This window comes from Macrobrachium rosenbergii, chromosome 6 (genome assembly GCF_040412425.1).
Source record: "Macrobrachium rosenbergii isolate ZJJX-2024 chromosome 6, ASM4041242v1, whole genome shotgun sequence".
NCBI classification, from domain to species: domain Eukaryota; kingdom Metazoa; phylum Arthropoda; class Malacostraca; order Decapoda; family Palaemonidae; genus Macrobrachium; species Macrobrachium rosenbergii.
In genome coordinates this window covers 43,361,378-43,381,922 of record NC_089746.1, presented here as the reverse complement: position 1 = coordinate 43,381,922, position 20,545 = coordinate 43,361,378, and the positions used below count along the sequence as shown (strand labels likewise).

Here is a 20,545-nt window from a genome sequence, read left to right as displayed (position 1 = left end):
GTGTATCTATCTCTGGCACTATATTCCTCATCTAATACTTTCATAACAGTGGTGCAATTTGAACTTCAAAAGTTCAAGTAAAGATGCTATGCATTATTACCATAAAACAATTCTCCTTGAATTTTAATTTATTTATTAATCTAATTTATTTTCTATTTTAATAACTGATCTCTTCTTTCTGTATTTCCTATTACCTTCTGTGACTTCTTTCAAATGAACACCATAATATTCTTTGGAAGCTTGAATTTCAAGTCAGTGGCCCCTGTGGTGGGCTTGTTCCATATGAATAGGGTTATCTTCCGAATAATAATAATAATAATAATAATAATAATAATAATAATAATAATAATAATAATAATAATAATAATAATAATAATAATTTAAGGGCATCTAGAAACATCACGTTTATAAGATATACTTGAGGAAGCGTGAATTCAAACTTGGTTACTTTAGAAAATCCGTTTAAATCTTCGTGGATAAATTGTAAAATTTCCAATGGCAAGTCAGTCCTATGGGTCTTGCCGACAAAGAATTCAACCTAATTTCCTGAACGCGCAAAAGGGTAACAGTACGCCTTGAATTATCCGGGACACTCCCCTCCGTTGGCTATTGTCTCATGGGAAGCTGTTTCCGTCCTTAATTTTTTTAATCTTTTTTTTTTTTTCTTTCTTGAGAGAGAGAGAGAGAGAGAGAGAGAGAGAGAGAGAGAGAGAGAGAGAGAGAGAGAGAGAGAAAGAGAGTCTGTCAGAAATGGTTATTTTGATTTAACACTTCTAAATTCCTTAGGAATCTATTTGCTGAGAAAGGAGTTGGCTTCTGGCGTAAGAAGGGAATAAGTATCTTTCTGGAAAAAACAGGAGCATGAAAACTGACTGTTCCAAAGCATTGCCTTCCAAATACCAACATTAAATCCTTAATGTTTGTAAAACCTGACGCATATCTTCACATACCCTTGTCAAGTATCATCTGAGACTTCGGTCAAGTACAGAACTTAACAACACTACCGAAATAGGTTTTTACATAGTTACATGCACCACTGATTAACATGGCAACCGATCTACGTCACAAGGAAACCTTCCCATATCGGTTTCCGGGGTAGAGACTTCGAACCCGGATTTGAAGAAGGAGAGAAGAAAAAGAAAAAAAAAGAAAAAAAAAAACGGGTATGACTTCCAGTAGACAAAACAGATAATGACCAAATCCAAAAAAAAGGATGGTTCTTGAATTGGTAAAACCCCCACATCATCAAGGTGGGACAACTCCAAAGGGAACTTAATTTTTTGCTGTTATTTCTACTTGCCTCAACTAAAGTGTAATTTTTTTCCTTTTAGGCCTCCAGTATTTGGGAAAAAAACCACAATAAAACTAATTATCTATTGTCCGCCTTGAGAACTTATCTTAGCCCGGTTAAACTGATGATAGGGACTCGATTCTATTTCTTGTCGGAGAAAAAAAAACCTAATAATCATTTGGAGGACAACCTTCACATCGTTCAAGGCTTGCTTCAGGCACTCAGAGGTAACAATAAACACTTCTGAAAGCGGGAGCATGCGCACTTGTTGCTTGCCTGTTAGCTGGTTCATAAGGAAAGAACTCAAATGCAGGAAGGAGAGTCGTCAACACCTTCCAAAACTAAACAGCCATCCGTAAGTAAGGAGAACCGAGTCAAGTCAGGAGAAGTGACAAACTCGATTAGCTCATTCTCGAATCAACGCTTCTATTGACGAACCTGTTTGACGAGGTGGTGCCACTTCCTAATGGGGAAGATAACTGAGCAAATAAGTGTAAAGTACCTCTAGTAAATAAGTGTCAAGTATAAAATAACTATAGTAAAAACTGAGCATATAAGTGTAAAGTACCTCTAATAAATAAGTGTCAAGTATAAAATACCTACAGTAAATAAGTATAAAGTACCTCTAATAAATGTGTGAGTGTAAAATACCTCTTATGAATTTACTAATCGAGAAAAGCTCTTGATTCTCTTCCAATATTCCTTCATTCTTACGAATGATGATTCCTAATAAGAACAAGAGACAGCTTAAGAATATTACATGAGAGAGAGAGAGAGAGAGAGAGAGAGAGAGAGAGAGAGAGAGAGAGAGAGAGAGAGAGAGAGAGAGAGAGAACTATGGTTCCACACACCAAACTCACGAAACATGTCTTCAATGCCGTGAGAACGACTAAGAGGAAATTTCAACTTTTCTTTTCACGTGGCACTTGCATCCACGACCTTGAAAAGCGCCTTGATAGGGGAAGGAGATAGGAGGAAGGAGAAAAGGGGAGAGGGGTGAGGGGGAAGACCCACTCAAATTCCAAATCGTGAGGAAATAAATTAGCCATAAATATGCAGACTTGACACGTGGTGCAATTTCATCTTACAACAAAATAATTACGTTCTCACAAAATGGAATTTTTGTCACGATCCATTTCATGAGAGAGAGAGAGAGAGAGAGAGAGAGAGAGAGAGAGAGAGAGAGAGAGAGAGAGAGAGAGAGAGAGAGAGAAAGTAGCACCTAGAAAAGTCGCTTAGGACAACAGGACAACGCCCAAACCAACATGTAAATGATAATCAGCTCCCCCTCACAGAACTTTTAGGGTGACCCTTACGGTACCTTCAGGTGTTACACACACACACACACACACACACACACACACACAAAAAAAGGGCTCCTGTAAGGTTCTCAGGTCACGGCAAAACATCTACAAGAGGAAATAACTGTTTCCAAGAATAAAACTAAATAAGTCTAAGTTTAAAACAATAAAGTGCATATACTGCACTTTCAAAATGACCAGAACCCAATCAAGGGCGATTTTGCCCGGAAAATATTCGAAACTATTCAATCATTTTCTGTCGAGAATATCTGGACCCCAGAACTTTTCTATTGGTGATTTGTCCTGAAAATCCTATTGCATTTTAATACATTTTTATCTGTTTATTAATTTATAATTTTATTTTAATAAGGGGTATCTCTTCTCTCTGTATTTCCCTTTACCTCCTCTTACTCCTTCTTAATAAACACAATATTATTTGGAAAATAATAATAATAATAATAATAATAATAATAATAATAATAATAATTGGTGATGTCTGTCACAGCAATAATAACATCTTCCTTACAATTACTGTATATATACTTGTTCAAGGATAAACGCAAAATGGGTTATTGTCATGACCAAGGAAGTTCATAACAAGAGCTCCTGAGGCACTACCGAACGATTCAACGTGGAAGTTCATTATAAAAGAACCTTCGGGGATGAACAAATTTCCCAAATGTTCAATGCATGCCCACACATTTCTTCAAGGCAAGTTTAGTCATGAAAAAAAAAAAGGGTCCATAGAATACAGTACTCTTCAGACCTTGATCCTGAAGTAAAAAACTGAATGGTATGAATAAAACTACGGTTAAATACTATGTACAGAATTCTTTGAGAAGGAAAAAAATTAGTTCCAAAAGAAAAAAAAAATCAGTAGGCTATGCTCTCAAGGTGCCTTAATTAAAAAAAAAAATTCTATGAAATACCATTCCTTTCTACGTCACACTCGTGAAAGGAGTGCGTCTTCCCGAAAAAAGGTCACCAAACCGGTTGTGGTAACAGGAACAGCATTAAAAGAATAAAAAAAAATATATAACAATAGGGCCTTGCATCCCTTTAACTGCATAATTTATACATTTCTAACTTTACCGTGGACGGGTGAAAAGTGACGCGGTTTTCCCGGAAAGTCAACCACACAATTAGATCGAAAGAAATCCTATTAAGTGACAAAGTCATTCATGACTGACACTAAAATTTCATGACTAGTCCCTTTCCCAGGGAGGAAGAACTGCATACGCGAACTTTGCAGAGTCCTTGAACTTTATTCGTCTATTGGACCGTAGAGAGAGAGAGAGAGAGAGAGGGGTATCATAGCACCTACGCAGAACAGAATGGGTTACAGTTGAGGAGACAAGAATGACTCAAACCCACTTCCAGGAATTTCGACAATTCCAGAGTCTCGAAGACAGATGACTTCCAGAGTAGTGGTGTTTCAGTAAAGGTCTGATTCTGACTTGAACCAACGCGGCGGACCTCCCTACGTTCTGCTAAGCATAATCAAAGTTAATATCATACCTCTCTCTCTCTCTCAATTATTCTGGCCCTTCCCATAAAAAACGTTCCAGGCCGGTTAACAGAAACAAGAGTAAACTTTGACCTTTGCCAAGCCCAAAGCAGAAGGGCATTCTCCATAGCCTACTTCTTACGCCAGTACTAGAAGACATACCCCTCTTCACTGACAACATAAGGCAGACGTACCAACAAAACCGATATGATTCTGACTGAGAGGATGTTTTCACTGACATAAAGTTCCTTTTATAAATACTGTACATAACAATGATAAAATTTTCATGCCACCATACATAACGATATGTCGCTATGCATACATACCTCTAAACCGTGGACGCAAACATGCATCGTCCCAACCAAATACTCATCAAAGGTCAATCATTCGTGAGACGATAAAAATAAAGTGTAATAAAAATACTGCATTAAGCTGCAACTTAAGTCTGTCACGGTTCGACGAGCTACTGAAGATATCCGAATTCATCCGGCAGGGGAAAATGTTCTTAAAAGCTAACTTAATCCAAAATTCGAAAGCGACCACCAGAGGACACTTCAGCGATGCTACCCTACAGTTTTTTTTTTTTTTTTTAATAAACAGGTAGACAGGTAGGGGAACCAGGCATCTGTATAATAAGCAGACGGACTTGAATAAGGGAGATGTATATCTGGTATAACTAAGGAGGAGGAGGAGGAGGAGGAGGAGGAGGAGGAGGAGGAGGAGGAGGAGGAGGAGGGAGGGGAGAATCCCCTGAAGGGCGTGGAAGCTATAATAGGTTACTGGCCACAGCAGCAGAAGTGGTCTCGAGTTTCCCTTGAACTTTCTTTGCACAAATCCAGGCAAAAAAGAAGGAGGCTATCTCTAGGGGGAGAGGGAGGAGGAAGGGGGAGAGGGGAGTGGGTGACTGTCCGTCACTAAGCGTTCATAACTCCAGTGCCCCAATCATCATAAAAGGCAAATATATTACAGGTTCACTGACCTGAGAGGAATATTATTCGCCACAAGTTCTCTCCAATGGAACCAAATGTGAGGTCACGTGTTCCTAAATCTAAAAAGTATGTAGACTTACAGCAGATGGTGTTCCTAAATCTACAGAGTATGTAGAATTATAGCAGAAAGTGTTTCTAAATCTACATAGCATGTAGAATTATAGCAGAAAGTGTTCCTAAATCTACAGAGTATGGAGAATTATAGCAGACAGTGTTCCTAAATCTACATAGCATGTAGAATTACAGCAGAAAGTGTTCCTAAATCTACATAGCATGTAGAATTATAGCAGAAAGTGTTCCTAAATCTACAGAGTATGGAGAATTATAGCAGACAGTGTTCCTAAATCTACATAGCATGTAGAATTATAGCAGAAAGTATTCCTAAATCTACATAGCATGTAGAATTATAGCAGAAAGTGTTCCTAAATCTACATAGCATGTAGAATTATAGCAAAGTGTTCCTAAATCTACATAGCATGTAGAATTATAGCAGAAAGTGTTCCTAAATCTACATGTATAGCAGACAGTGTTCCTAAATCTACAGAGTATGGAGAATTATAGCAGACAGTGTTCCTAAATCTACACTAAATCTACAGAGTATGTAGAATTATAGCAGAATGTGTTACTAAATCTACAGAGTATGGAGAATTATAGCAGACCGCGTCCCTAAATCTACAGAGTATGGAGAATTATAGCAGAACGTGTTCCTAAATCTAAAGAGTATGGAGAATTATAGCAGACCGCGTCCCTAAATCCACAGAGTATGGAGAATTATAGCAGACAGTGTTCCTAAATCTACAGAGTATGTAGAATTATAGCAGAATGTGTTACTAAATCTACAGAGTATGGAGAATTATAGCAGACCGCGTCCCTACATCTACAGAGTATGGAGAATTATAGCAGAACGTGTTCTTAAATCTAAAGAGTATGTAGAATTATAGCAGAATGTGTTACTAAATCTACAGAGTATGGAGAATTATAGCAGACCGCGTCCCTAAATCTACAGAGTATGGAGAATTATAGCAGAACGTGTTGCTAAATCTACAGAGTATGGAGAATTATAGCAGAACGTGTTCCTAAATCTACAGAGTATGTAGAATTATAGCAGAACGTGTTCCTAAGTCTACAGAGTATGGAGAATTATAGCAGAACGTGTTCCTAAATCTACAGAGAATGTAGAATTATAGCAGAACGTATTGCTAAATCTACAGAGTATGGAGAATTATAGCAGAACGTGTTCCTAAATCTACAGAGCATGTAGAATTATAACAGAGCGTGTTCCTAAATCTACAGAGTATGTAGAGTTATAGCATAAAACTCTTGTGCTAACAAATCTCAAATGTAGAATCATGAATGAACTATCTCGTCATTCCACCGAGTACAGTTCTAAAATTACGCATTCATAACAAAAGTAATCTTCAATGCCTTTAAATCGCAGTTTCCTGTATTACAATAAATTCACAGAAACAGATTTTTCTTCACAGCTATTACGGATGGCTGCAGCATTTATTTCAACAACCTGGAGAGATTACGACAGTAGATAAATGAATAAAAAGTCATGATGCTTCCTAAAAAAAAAAAAAAAAAAAAAGAGATAAAATTCCCAAGTGAAAACGAGAATCTGTAACAAAAAGTTTACCAAAGTTTGTTCTTCGGTTAATTAATAATAATAATAATAATAATAATACTAATAATAATAATAATCAGCACAATAATAATAATAATAATAATAATAATAACAATGTTCTGTTAAAAGGAATGGCAGCATCAACATCTTTAATAAAACATGCTTCAAAGAGGGGTCCGCTCCCTTCAGATAATAATAATAATAATAATAATAATAATAATAATAATAATAATAATAATAATAATAATAATAATAATAATAATAACTAAATCTATGGGTTCTAAGATAAATCCGACGAGGCCTAAGAACACTTTTGACCTTTTGATTCCCCTCGAAAAATAAAAAAATGGCGAAGGCAGCAAAAACGATTTAAATAACTCCGGACAAAACAGGAAGCAAGCAGCATGAAAGACAAGAGGAAAAATGTACAAAAGTATTGTTCACATCACAACAATCAATGGCAAGACAGAAATCCCATGTTTAAGTATACTTATATATATATATATATATATATATATATATATATATATATATATATATATATATATATATATATATATATAAAAAAAATTTTATATATATATACGTACATAAAATGTGTGCATATTACCCAAATACATGCCTTAAACAATTAACTGAATTAAAACGCTTAGATGATGGGTGTACAGTTAAATGCTAAAAACAAAAAACCGCTAGAACCAATACGAGAGTAAATGTTTAAGCAGCATTTACCGGAATCGTCAAATGTACCTTAAAAATTCATTTTTCAAACCCGTGGTTTGTCAGAATTCGCCATCACTAATCTTTACAGTCGTATTAATAATAATAATAATAATAATAATAATAATAATAATAATAATAATAATAATAATAGTATTATTACAGCTTCACTGCATGGATTTAAGACAGGTCAGCTCAGCGCCATAATATTTAGATATGAACACGGGTCATATCCTTGAAGACGCCAACCTCATATTTATCACTCATTCCCTTTTTTTTTTTATACCGAAAACGTACCGTTGAACTGCAAATCTTATTCTTCTACTTCTCCTCCCCCTCCCTGTGAGTAAATAGAAAGCCTAGCCTGAATCAAGACAATCTCCGCGGACAAACATGAATCCATTAACACACACATACCGGAACTGATGCTGAAGAGAAAAGCAGATCGAGATTGACGAAAAAACGGGGCATCTATCTAACCTACATTCGACGCAAAGATGACAAACGCAGATCGACGGAGTGGATAAAAAAAAAAAAAAATAGAATAAACATTAAAAAAAGGACAAATTCAGACGGGGGAAAACGTGTAACCCATCGACCAGATGAAGCGAGGACCAGATCGACTGAATTCGAATAGAATATAGGATTTAGGCCAAAGGTCAAGCACTGGGACCTATGAGGTCATTCATCGCTGAATTGAGTAAAAAGGTTTGAAAGGTGTAACAGGAGGAAAACTTCGCATTTGCATTATGAATCAATTGCTAGGAGAGGGTGGAAAGGAAGATCGAAGACACAGAATATGAACAGAGGTGCAGTAAAAGGAATGAAAGCGGTTACAGCTAGGGGTCGAAGGGACGCTACAAAGACCCTTAAGTAATGCCGACAGTGCACCGCATGAGGTGCACTGACGGCACACTCCCCCTCCGGTAGCTGAATTCGAATGGGTATATTCTTTTATCTAAATCTGTCATCCGTACGTGACCTCGGCTCGTGTGTTTATGTTTATCAAGTTGATGTTTTCTTTTCTCTCTAGAATTCTTAATAAAATACAAATAATCTCCCTAAAATAGGAATAAGATCAGAATGAATCGGGTATTACAAATTTAAATGGCTACTTCGCTTCCACTGCATCTTATAGAAATTAATGGCCGCCCGCTCCCGGGGGTCATTACAAGACTGACAGCATCAATGGTGTTTATTTCTCAAGATGGAATATAAATGTAATACAAAATTAGGCCAAAGGCCAAGGGATGGAACCTATGATGTCACTTCACTGAAAATAATGTTGAAATAATTGTTAGGAGATGGTAGAAAGTAAGATGGAAGAGAATATGAATGAAGGTTTAGCAAAAGCAATAAAAGGGGTTGCTGCTAGGGACCGATGGGACACTGCAAAGAACCTTAAGTAATGCCTACAGTGCACCGCATGAGGTACACGAACGGTTTCTTAAGATGATCTCCAAACACCCTTTTAACAATGACCAGAAGTCGATACAATATCCCCTTAAGGAAAATGAATATCTCGCCTTTGGTGTGCACAGGGTGCAAGGACCCATGGCAGGAACTCAAGATACTGAATGGAAAGGCAATCATCACTGTACCGTCGATAACATAAGTGGCAGATGAAAGAAACAAAAGCCAGTGTACACAGAAACTCTGACCCGTATCATATCAAAATTAGGAGGCCTACGATCGCTGTGTCTTTTAATAAGTAGTTTACTGTCAATATCAGCAATAGCAATATCAACAAACTGAAGAAACTAATGGAAGCGTCATAAGGCAACTGGGCCTCAGAAGAGTCAAGAGAAAAGAAACGTTGCCGGTAAAGTCGGAGAGACAATTGTACACGCACAGAAAAAGGTGAAAGGCGGTAGTCTATCACCAAGAGGGGCTCCAATGGTGGAGCTAATGCCACTGGGTGATAAGCCAACTTTCACATCAGCAGCAGCAGAACCAATTCCAACATGTGATTTAGCTTCACGCCAAATCAAAATCAAAATGAGAGAATAATTTTGTAGAAAAAGAAGTGGGGGAGAAAGAAACTATACAGGGTAATAATGAGGTCATACATCTTTTAACGTGCTTTTTTTCCCCCCCATTTGTGTGGGGTAAGCACGATGCCCTCTTTTGAAGGACTTTGATATGGCTTTGGGGTAGACTTTGTAGTCTCGATCGGCTGCCCTGCCTGTCATCGCTTGGACCCTGGTAGCGTATGTACATGTATTGTACCAGTCACCAGCGCCCTTCCTCCCAGCAGCGAGGAGACGTTGCGCGATTAGGCCGAGTCATAAATAAGACGTGGAATAGATTAGAAAAAGATCCATCAACCGATCTGGTGAGATTACAGAAGTAATGTTTTCTTGGCCCCACTGATATTCTCAAGTCATGTTTCCAAGGAAGGGAGATGCACTCTGTCTAATATATAAAAGCCTTACGAATCACACCAAGTCTCTTGGAAGGAGGTTGCTAGCACCATGCTCTTGTCTTGACCCTAGGTGACGCTTAAAATGTCTAGCCATAGCTGGGTCGATTAGTGAGTGGCACTGAACCACGCAGAGAGCAACAAAAAAATAAAAACAAACAAACTCCGAGAGTGAGTTTCTAACGGTATCTTGGAAGTAAACTAAAAAACAAAACTTCAGAAGACAGAGAAAGGTTGGGGTGGGGAAATAAGGTCGCCTGACAAGTAAGAGTTACCGGACCGGATAAACTATTCGCAGATGAGACAACTTTTTGTTATGAAATGTGGTGCTCAAGACTGACTCTCTCGGATTGTTTGTTCGTCTGTTTGTTAGCTGGATGCTACAGAATTATGTCTGGATATTAACGAAAATTTGACCAAAGGTGTGTCCCGTGACGGGCAATGAGTGAATCGATTTTGGGAGATAAGGGACCCACCCCCCGGGGGGGGGGAGTTGGATTCAACTTGGCGGAGGTTTGTGGACAAAAAACGCTCTTGTTCCTGCTCAGTCTTATATTACAGTGACGTGTCTTCCTCGATACTGTCACGCTTTGGAATTCTTATCCTCTTCCTGTTTTCCTGATTCTTACAATTTTCCTTATTTTTATCAACTTTCACATGCTACAGTATACGCATTTCACAAACACAAAATACTTTCACGCTCTCCTCGACACAAAAACTTTCATATCTTTGTGTTTTTAAATTCTACGTAGCCATTACCTTCTAATTTTCTTTTTTCGGATTTCCCATTCTGAGTACGTAATAATAATAATAATAATAATAATAATAATAATAATAATAATAATAATAATAATAATAATAATACACCTGTAGTCGACTACAGTTAAATATCAATGAATTACTAGCAGAGGAAAACACTAGATGCTTATCAAATGAAACCTCGAATAAGCAAATCTGCAGAGACTATATTTAAAAATTATAATAAAAAAAAAACTTTGTTAACTCAAGGGTGCCTGCATAAAAAAAAAGGCATTCCGCTTGGCTGAAAATAAAAAAAAATGTACGAGGCTTCAACTGTGACCAAAGAACTCTTTATATATACAATCACTAAAAGAACTCCTTATATACAAACATTGCGATCTAAAGTCTACTGCATCATCTTCATAAAAATTGCAGTTGACATATCCTCAAATAATAACCATAAAATAAGATTTCAATCTTCGCCTTTTCATATTTTTTAAGTCCTATTTGTTTTTTCTTCAGAACCGTCACGCGATGTGACGTCAAATGAAATAAAAAAAAAACTACAACAAGAAACAGGTATGGATGACGTTTGACGGCCATGCAAATTAGCAGCAGAAAGAAATCTATTTCCGAAAAGAAATAAGCATAACATTTCAGCAGAAAGAAATCTACTTCCGAAAAGAAAATGTCATAACATTTTAGCAATCTCAACTGGAGAATTACCACTTACGGTTATCGATGCTGTATTCAATGCATTAAAACACACAAAAAAAGAAATTAATAAATAAATAAATACATAAATAAAACCTTAACGATTTTTCTGTGGACGAAATTCATACAATTCATACACACCTAGATTAAAACACACACAAAAAAATAAATAAATAAATAAATAAATAAATACATAAATAAAACCTTAAAGATTTTTCTGTGAACGAAATTCATACAATTCATACACACCTAGAAATTCCAGCCCTCAATTTCAACAATTTTAAGCAAGACGATTTTCAACACTGTCCTCTAATCTAAAAAGCAAAGTGCAGCACAGTGAAAATAAAAGAATATATTCAGGGTTTCTTTTAGAGGCAATAAAAAGTTCCTCGCTCGAACCGCTATCTAAACACTGGGCGTTCTCCCACACTGAAGTTCATGATACAGATCGTGCAATCCCGTGCGAGGCTACCCCTTCCCCCCACAAAGGGGAACAAGGCTGATGCCCAAGGGGTGTCATGTCCTCCCTCAGAAAAAAAAACTTAAGAAAAACCCATGCCCCTATGGCGTCAGGAAATTGCCCTGTCTTAATACATTTTCGGGAAGTCTGAAATCTATTAACGTGAAATTTTTTTTCACCCAAAGGTTGGTTTTCCTCCCCTTTTCCAAGTAAGGAATTTCGTTCCGAGAAAATTTATTCCTTACATTTTTACGTCATACACCTGGTTGATTTCATGCTGTTTTCGAGATCAATTTTTTTTATTCAAGGAATTGTTTTTCCTTCATTCTGAGAAAAGATGTTTTTCCGAGAATTTTTTCTAGAGAATATGGCATAAACTAGTCAAAAATTTTGATATCTGTCAAAATCTAGTGCTAAGAACGGAAGGACTTTTCTCAGAAAGTTCTTCAGTGACATTGACGTACATACCAAAGAATATTTATCAAAAAGAAATTAAATTTACATTTCTTGACAATCAAAAGATTCTCCTTCCATTTTCTTGCTCAGATAATACCTTAACCTACATTATTTATAATTAAGTACCGAAATACTCTTGGCAAGTTCCCAAAGTGCAAAGTTATTAACTATAAAATAAAGCAGTTATTATTATTCTTACAAAGTTATTAACTAACAAAGCAGTCGATTATCTTAATTGTCCTTGCAGCTATTAACTACAAAATAAAGCAGTTTCAAGGCAGTTATCTCCATTACTCTTAGCAAGTTAACTACAAAATATAAGTTATCACCATTATTATTATAAAAATAATTATCTAAAAAATAAAGCACTTAATTTCTATTCATCCAGTTATTAACTACAGTTGTCATCATTAGTCTTACAGTCATTAACTAATAAATAAAGCAGTTGATTACCGTAGTTATTCTTCCAGTCATTAACTACAAAATAAAGCAATTATAATTATTCCAACAAAGTTGTTACCTAACGAAGCAGTCGATTATCTTAATTATTCATTCAGTTATCAAATAAAAAAAAAAACAGCGCACAAGCTGTAACGCCAACATAAAGTGTTCTTAGCAACGTAAAATAAAAACTGTATGAAAACGAAGTACGGGTCTTTGTATCCACATAATGGCACAATGGTACCGTTTAACTGCGCCTAACAAGGAAGCTCTCATTTATCTCCGTCAAGGTCGAGTGCCTTTGACTGTCGACTTGACAGCATGACAACTGGCACTAAGGATGTGTGTCAGTTTATTCGACACCTGTCCAGGTAATAAATAAAAAAACCATGCGCTGTAAAGAATCCCAAGTAAAAGAAAAGAGCCATGCGCTGTACACAATCCCAGTTAACACATAAAAAAGCCATGCGCTTTAAACAATCCCTGGGTAATAAAGAAAAAAGCCATTCGACTTCAACAATCCCAGTTAATAAAGAAAAATCCATGCGCTTTGAACAATCACAGATAATACGGAAAAAAGTCAGGCGCTATAAACATTTGTTTTTTCAAAGGCTATCATTAAAATCGTAACACTATCAATCTTCGGTTTAACAAGCAATCTCACATGCAAAATTAACTTTATTTCACACTTATCAAACACACTGGGGTTGTGTGAAGCCGAGTAGGATAGAATAGAGAAGTTAGGCCTAAGGCCAAGCGATGGGCCCTATGAGGTCATTCAGCGCTGAAAGGGAAATTAAGAGTAAAAAAAAATATATCTTAGTTTAACCAGACCACTGAGCTAATTAACAGCTCTCCTAGGGCTGGCCCGAAGGATTAGATTTATTGTACGTGGCTAAGAACTAATTGGTTACCTAGCAACGGGACCTACAGCTTATTGTGGAATCCGAACCACATTATAGCGAGAAATGAATTTCTATCACCAGAAATAAATTCCTCTTATTCTTCATTGGTCGGTCGGAGATTCGAATCGTGGCCAGCAGAGTGCTAGCTGAGAACGGAACCCACTCTCCCAATGAGGAACTAAAAATTGAGAGTAAAGGTTTCAAAGGTGTAACAGGAGGAAAACCTCGCAGTTGCACTGAAACAACTGTTAGGAGAGGGTTGAAGAAAGTTAGATGAAAGAGAGGATATGAACGGAGCTACATTGAAAGGAATAAAAGGGGTTGCAGTTATGGGCCGAAGGGACGCTGCAAATAACCTCAAGTAATGCCAACAGTGCACTGCATGAGGTTCACTGACGGCACTAACCCCCAACGGGGATTTATCAAGAGGCCCCGTGGTAGAAAATCTTATATCTACAGTTCGAAATAAAATTAATAAAAATTGAGATGACCTATATGATGAATGTCCCCCATAACGTCACGTTTATTCTCTGTCTCATTTTCGTGATAAATTATTAGGAATAATAATCATACTTAGGCAAAAGTAACTGTGTTAATTTTCATTCTGGAAATTTTGTTTTATCTGATAGCATGGGAATTCTCCGGCTGCTCTGAATTACAAGGAAAAAGATGTCCAACGTGTTATCTAATGCTATACTTTCAAGCTGCAGTTATTTTTATCTTGAAGGCTGTCTACTTAATTTAATCTCTCTACCAGTATGTTGTGATTTTTTGTTCTTTAAAAAAAGTTCTTTTTGTGTAATATTTCAATATTTGCATACTTTATATATAATATATATATTTATATATATACATTAATATATACACATACACACATATAATAAATATGCCTATAGTATACATATGCATACATACATAGAAATGAGAGAGAGCTAATATACCCAAGTTTCGAAAGTTACATACATACATATATATATATATATGTGTGTGTGTGTGTATATGTGTATATATATGTGTGTGTGTGTGTGTGTGTGTGTGTGTGTGTGTGTGTGTGAAAGAGAGAGAGAGAGAGAGAGTTAATATACCCGCAACTACCGCAGCTCTGCCAATGTCACGAATTACGTATCTTTATATGTCAATGTCACGAATTACTTATCTTTATATTCCAAGGCTGTGCAGTGTCTACTACATCCTACTCGTTCTAATACATAAAATATGCAGTGTCCCGCAGCGCGTTTCAAAACTTTTTAGCAAAACTAAAAAATTTTTACATAAAAATTTCAGCATTAGCGAAATCAGTCTCCATAATGAATGAAGCTTTTGAATTCTGTCCATCTTTTGGCATTTTAAGTGATCCTTCATTACTTATACCCATGACCTACAACATTTTTTCGTGTTCTGACTTAATAAAATGAAAAGAGCTGGCATAAATGAATAAATATGGGATTTTGGACCACAGGGCAAAGCGCAGAGACATGGGGAGGTCACTCACTCCCTGCTTCTTCATGACTACGAAATCCAAAGTAGGAAATCAGACTGAAAAGTAAAGGCGTCACCAGGAGCTACTATAATATGGTCGTTATCTTTCCCTTATCTATACTCGATCTTTTAACTTGATCCCCTTCATAATACCCAATGAAAACATCTGTATCTACATGTCACAGTACGAAGTGATAAGTGGTAGATAAGACGTTACGCAAGTTCTCTTAATGTTTGTTTGAGCGGGTAATCAACAAATCAAGGGGATGTTTCTTTACAGACAGCGAATCCCGATTTGCAGTAAGGCAAAAGAAGCAACCGTAAGTATAGGAGATACGTTGAAGGTACGATCTAAAATGTCATATTTTTGCTACATGCGAACATGTCTTTGTATGACTCGTCATAGATTGCTTAAGAAAAGGATTTTTTCACTGGCTGTAAAACTGAGTTTGTAGAAAAAATAATACAGCTGTTTCAACAAAAAATAAAATTAATCGCCGCCCATGTGGACTGGAATTTGAAAATATATTCAACGTAAAAGACTCGAAGTTCCTTTGCTCTCAAAAGGGCTCAAAATTGAAATTTAAGAAAAATTTATTAATAATTCGTTCTTATTAAGGATATAGAATTCGTTAGTGCTCAGTGAAGGCTAATTTCCATGGATAGAGAGAGAGAGAGAGAGAGAGAGAGAGAGAGAGAGAGAGAGAGAGAGAGAGAGAGAGAGAGAGAGAGAGAGAGAGAGAGAGGAACTTCATCTTAAAAAACAAAAAGTAATGCTTAAGGATTTTGGTACAAAAAAATAAAATTATTAATTCACCGAACCCTATCTTATCAAACAACAAATCGGAAATTAATACTTATGGGAGCTGCAATCCTAAGAGAGAGAGAGAGAGAGAGAGAGAGAGAGAGAGAGATTACAATACATTAACTCTGAACGTGCGTTTAACAAAATAAACACCTCGGTCAAGAAAGCGATCGCACATTGTAACTGCCCCTCGTGAAACCAATTTATAAGCAAAATTACAGGCGCCCCATCACTTAGAGGTCCCAGAATTAACAGCTGGACTATTTTGAGGGTACGAACAGCAACCAGTTCCGAACGGAAAGCTGAAGAAAGCCGAAACCACATCCCATGTCAAAGGGAGAACATGTCCGGACAAATTGCGTTACAATGAAGTATAGGATTACTGGACCGAACGTAGTAATCACCACCTCCAGTAACTTGTGCAAAATAACAGTCATAAACTTTGGCCCCTCTGGTCAGCTGTACATCTCTCTCTCTCTCTCTCTCTCTCTCTCTCTCTCTCTCTCTCTCTCTGGAAAGAGAGACAGACAGTTTTCCTTCCAGCTTTCAGAAAGGGTTCATCACAGATCCCACTAAATTTAGTTTTCCCTTAATCACATAAGAGCTACAAGAACCTCAACTTTTCATTCAAAGGTTTTCGGCTTCAAATTTTTTTATAGGCTTTCCATTCATCCGTAGATGCTTTACAAGATAATGAAACAGGAAGGGCAGGCGGATCTTTTAGTATCTAACAAATGCTACGTGATTCCCCAAATACAAATGTAAAATATAAATTACTTATAAAGAAAACAAGCCTAAGCAAAAAGTTCTTTTAGTATCTACTACTGCATTTTTCAATTTAGCCAATGCAATAGGACCTCCCAAAAACATGCACAATAGCCTAGGTTTCTCCATAGGAAAAATATGACCATAAAAAATTCCTCTTGGTAGCAACAAGATGAGACTGAAGGCCATTATAGCCATAGCTACCAAGTGGGGAACCTTAATAATGAACGAAACTTTCTCCCTGGCAAGTAGATGCCACCTGGCAAGTATGATGCCCCATAAGCTCCTTAGCGGATGAAAATAAATCGAGAGGCACTCGTAACTCAAGAATCTCGAATAAGGTATACTGGCATCACGCTGTTCAATCAATACTACCCATGTTTGGAAAGGGCAACTGGCTGCAGAAATAAAAAGATACAAAGCAGAATCTAATGTTATAAAAGCGAATATTAAGACGGCAAGGATGGAAGATTTTCTAATGCAAGAAAAAAAAATGGTAAAAGAAAGTGGAAAATTAGCATAATGGGTACTCACGGTGGCCACGAGAGAGAGAGAGAGAGAGAGAGAGAGAGAGAGAGAGAGAGAGAGAGAGAGAGAGAGAGAGAGAGAGAGAGAGAGAGAGAGAGAGAATGCTACCCAGAGTGGCCAAAGAAAAAAGGGCAACATATTTCTCTACATACCCCAAACTCCACAGAGAGAGAGAGAGAGAGAGAGAGAGAGAGAGAGAGAGAGAGACCACCATGGTTGTAACATACCCATAATGAGAAATAAAAAAAAAAGTATGGTACGTTAACACCAATTACTTCAGGTGAAACTCCACTAAGGAACCCGGCAATTACCTGGAGATTCTCAATTGCATTTATGCCTCCTCAGTCGGACCGATTTCTTAAATAACCATTCCCGGGCATCTCGTAAACAGCCCATCAAAAGTAAACAGGTTTCGTAGTTCAAACACCACACTCAGTTTACAGAGAGAACAATGATTATCTTAATAGGAAATTCGTATTTTTCAGTAAATCTATTCGTCTACCTGAATTTTTTTCTTTTATAAGCTAGAATTCTTTTTTTGTGCCCCGATTCTCTCGTTTGTGGTTTAAGTTTTATTTTACCTATTTGCTCTCGGAACTTTTGTGTACTGCAAAGCAGCTCCCAGCTCCACTAAGCAATTACAAAACTATTTTCCTTACAGAACCAAGCCACCTCTGTCTTGTTTAATCCACCTTGATTATTCGTATTGTGTGCGTTTGTATAAACACAAGTATATCCATTTCAAAACTCAGTGCCAAACAGATGCGACGCCAGTTTTAGTAACCATAAAATCAATCATGCTAAACAGTTTAATTCGCAGTCATGTAATTTGTACTGTAATCTATCACAGGAAGACTACAAGAATAATGAGTCAAAAAGGAAAGTAAAAACACACACACACACACAAAAACTCGCCAATCACCCCATCATCATTTTTCGCAATTCCTCTTGCTTAAAAAAAAAAGGGTGGGGGGGGGGGGCTAACCTAATGCAACAGCTTCCTCGACACTACACAGGACATGGTCATGTAGTTTCACTAAAGAGGCAGTTTTATTTCAGAAGATAAGTGGCCCTCCCAAGTTTCGCACGCCGCCGTACGAGAGAGAGAGAGAGAGAGAGAGAGAGAGAGTCTTTCAAATCGACCACGTTACTATGGGGTCGCTTGAGGTGAATCGTGGATACTAGTTTTTCCTTCGAACATCTAACTACCCCTGAATTAGAGAGAGAGAGAGAGAGAGAGAGAGAGAGAGAGAGAGAGAGAGAGAGAGCCAGCCGAAACGAGGTCCCCGCTAGGTCAGCCAAGAGTACAGTAGCCGAATCGGACGCCTAATCCTGGACGAAAAAAGACTTAATCCGCAATTAGAGCCTAGAGCTAACTAATGGAGGAGAAATGAAGAACATCTTTCACGCGCCGCCCTTTGGTTCCTCCTGAAAATCTAATGCCCCAGCGCCCTCCTGACGGTTTATCTTCATCTTCATTCTCATTCATCGAAATCCCGTGGGCCTGTTATTATTAACCAAGGTCTTTTCAGAACCTTGTTATTAACAAGCTTGAAGAGCCGAACACCGCTTCGAGGGTCACACACACTATTACTAAATGGATCCGCCATTACTGGTCACTCGCTCTTCCTTGGGAGTTTCTACCGAAACTCGTTCTCAATTAGGGGACTTTTTTTATAGCACCCCCGCCCCTCACACCCCCCGACTAAATATGATCATGGGGGCACGAGGGAGTGCATTGGGGAGGGGAGCAGAGGAATGACTTGGGGTCGACAGTGCGTGAGTATGCATTCGTCCAAGTCCCCTGCCCTCAGGTACAAATATGAAAGTTCGAAAGATGAAAATGAAGTACTTGTCAATTTCGATTTTCCACGTCTACACTGGAATGGAGAAGACGGACGGATGGAATAGAATATATAGGATTTAGGCCAAAGAACAAGCGCCGGGACCTATGAGGTCATTCAGGGATGAAACGGAAAGTGACAGTAAGAAGGTTTGACAGGTGTAACAGGAGGAAAACCTCGCAGTTGCACTATGAAACCATTGTTAGGAGAGGGTGGATAGCAAGATGGAAGAAAGAGAATGTGACCGGATGTACAGCAAAAGGAATGAAAGGGGTCGCAGCTAGCCGAAGGGACGCTGCAAAGACCCTTAAGGTAATGACTAAAGTGCACCACGTGAGGTGCACTGACGGCACTACCCTCCCCACGGGCCCTTGCCTCAGGTACAGAGAAGAGTTTTGAAAGATGGATAAGATGGACGAACGGATGGATGGATGGATGGTATTCATGCAACCAGGGTCAAAAAAGGAAATCCAGTGACGTTAAGAAAAAATGAGAACTAATAGAGGGTGAGATGGGTCTTGGGAAATGGATCTGGGCAATTTCACCATGACAAGGATGACACTTTTTAAATGGTACTATTCAAGATGTTATAAGATAGCGAACAAGAGGTTGTCTTTGTTACACATCTAAAAGAGACAGAGCGACGCTTCAAGAATATCGAACTCAGGCCAATGGCCAAGCACTGGGGCCTAGGAGGTTATTCAGTAAATAGGTTTGAAAGATGTAACAGGAAAGACACCCCGCAGTTGCGCTATAAATCAATTGTTAAGGAGAGGGTGGAATGTAAGACGAAAGAAAGAGAATATGAAAGGAGGTACAGTAAAAGGAATGAAAGGGTTGCAGCTAGGGGCCGAAGGAACACTGCCAAGAACCTTAAGTAACGCCTACAGTGCACCACATGGGATGCACTGACGGCACTAACCCCCTAACGGGGAAGGGACGCTTAAAAAAAAAAAAAAAAAAAAACGGGAATTTTAGAGATTTTGACTTATCTAGGATGGTACCTGTTAAGAACAGCATTCTGCTGAGAGAAAACATATATATATATATATATATATATATATATATATATATATATATATATATATATATATATATATATATATATATATATATATATATATATATATATATATATATATATATATATATATATATATATATATATATATACTGTATATAATAAATAAAGCTAATGGTTGTCATCATGGGGAAAAAATGGCTTTAGTTCAAAATGAACCATCCTGATAATGTTGTACCATAAAACTGAACCTTAAAATATTCATGGCATCAGCACAAAAAAAACCTGTCATGAAAGTGATTTTATAACAATTAATCTTGTTCCGAAATAGATTTAAATATAACGATAATGATTTACCCTTCGAAGACACTACCTTTTATATCAAACAAATAAAACGAAAACTTCACTCACATTAATCAAACACTATATACACTTACAAATCTGGAAACACCCATTCATTTTATTTTCAGGTTCTTAACTATGATAAATACTACAGCCACTCCAACTGACCCTTAAATTGACAATAGTG

The 20,545-nt window shown here is 37.4% G+C and overlaps 1 protein-coding gene across 1 annotated transcript in view; it reads right to left on the bottom strand.

Moving 5' to 3' along the window:
- Nurf-38 (Inorganic pyrophosphatase Nurf-38) overlaps window positions 1-20,545 on the bottom strand; it is a 60,178-nt gene that overhangs the window by 19,556 nt on the left and 20,077 nt on the right. The window lies entirely within an intron of this gene.